At 44.1% G+C, this 1,799-nt stretch overlaps 1 protein-coding gene across 1 annotated transcript in view; it reads left to right on the top strand.

The window, feature by feature from the left end:
• TNFSF15 (tumor necrosis factor superfamily member 15) overlaps positions 1-93 on the top strand; it is a 14,487-nt gene extending 14,394 nt beyond the window's left edge. The window contains exon 5 of the mRNA XM_008638357.2: positions 1-93. The gene's annotated coding sequence lies outside the window, so the exon portion shown is untranslated.
• The last annotated feature ends 1,706 nt before the right edge of the window (positions 94-1,799 follow it).

The following is a 1,799-nucleotide window of genomic DNA, read 5'->3' as shown; positions in this document are numbered from 1 at the left end:
GGAAAGGTGAAGCTGTAGGTTGAAGTGAAATAACCCCCTCAAAAAAAACCAACAAAAACCAACCAAAAAGTAACTTAAAAAAAACTCCCCCCCCAAAAAAAACCAAAAAAACCACAAAAAAAACCACAAAACAACAAAAAAACCCCAAAAAACAACAACAAAAAAACTCAACCAAAAAAAGTCCAAAACAAACAAAAAAAGAAAAGCCAAAACAGAAAAATGAAAGTCCTATTGGAGGAAAAAAAACCCGTTATTTTTGAAAGTAAAAGTTGAAAGTTCTTCAAAACTTTGTAAGCTAAGGAGGAATGGCTGATACCTGTGGGTAGGAATGATGCTCTTGAATATTGAGCTAGGCTATGTCACTAATTCCACCTTCAATGTACAATTTCCTCAACTCCAAAACAACAGAAAAAAGGGGTTTTGAGCTTTCTCCAGCACTTCCAGTGTAGTTCTGCATGACCCTTCTTCAGATTCTCGTTCTAAAAGTCAATTACTTCTCATAACTTTATTATGAATAGATTTACTCAGTACTTTGCACTAACATAAAGTTCAGGTTAATAATTAACTGCTTAATTAATCCCTTCCAACTTCCCTGTAAAGTAGATTAAAATTGTATCTTGTGCTTTGCAGAAGCTACTTGAGATTTTTGGTTTTTCCAGAAAATTGTTTACAGTTCTCTAAGTCCATATACAGCCTCAAAATGTTCTGGAAAAGATCTAGGGAACATGCAAAACACTTTCTGTTTCAGCATGAAAGTGGAATGTCCCCTCCAGGTCCTAATTTTAGGATAGCAGAAAAGAAAAAAACAAACAAGGCAGAGAGAGACACGGAGCAAAATTTTGCACACTTTTAAATCAGCCCCCAAAATTTTGGGAGAAAACCTCTGCAGTGTTTTGCTTTCCTTTACATTTAGTGCAAAGCAAGTGCAACTAAAAAATCCCTGGCTTGGTGCTCCAACCATTGCTGATGGTGGCCTCCAACCCCAAGGGACTCCCCAGCCTCGCCCTGGGTGAAGGTTGGCCACCAGTTGTCCCCACACGAGGTGAAAAGATCCAAAGACACGACCCTGCTGGAGCTCAGGAGTGTTTAACTTCCCACCTTGCACTTACTCATATCTGCAGACCTTTCTGTCTCTCAGAGAAATTCCCTTTTTTCCCTCCCCTCCTTCAGCAAACACATTTCCAGCAATGGCTCAGGTCGTGTCCCCATGGACTGGGACTTTACATCCCGAACAGCCCCGAGGTCTCACAGCTGAGCACCCACCACCCAAGCACCAGGCTCCCCTCTCTGCAGCTCTTCCCTGCCTCACCTCCTTGGATTTCCTCCATTTTTCCACTTCTTGCCCAGCAATAACAGCAAGGCTTTGTTGCCTGAGCTGATGTTTCCACCCAAAGCCGTGGTGGAGCCCAAAGTCCCCCCGTTGGCGTTGGGGAGACACCGAGGTGGGGAATTGCAGCTCTGGGGGTGAGGGGTTGTATCTGCAGAGCTCAGCTGGGCAGAGGCTTTGTAGTGGAGACAACCCCATGTGTGATCCTGCAGCTTTGTCCATGGCAAACCTCTTCCCACCAGGAGATCATTTATTGCTCTGGGAAGATCTGTTTGAGCTGACAAGAACTCAGTGGAGCAGCTGGAGCAGGGAGAGAAGCCAAGGAGGTTGGGAAGGGAGGAGAGGAGCAGAGCAGGAGGAAGGATGGTCCAGGCAGCAGCAGGATCTCTGTGTCTTCATGTCTTGGTGTAAGGACCTTTTTTTTTTTGCTGACATGAAAACTGGCCCATATTTGTGGTAAATCATCTCAAAA

This window comes from Corvus brachyrhynchos, unplaced genomic scaffold, assembly GCF_000691975.1.
Source record: "Corvus brachyrhynchos isolate BGI_N302 unplaced genomic scaffold, ASM69197v1 scaffold305, whole genome shotgun sequence".
Lineage (NCBI taxonomy): Eukaryota > Metazoa > Chordata > Aves > Passeriformes > Corvidae > Corvus > Corvus brachyrhynchos.
The sequence above is the reverse complement of the archived record's forward strand: the minus strand, read 5'-3'. Positions and strand labels throughout refer to the sequence as shown.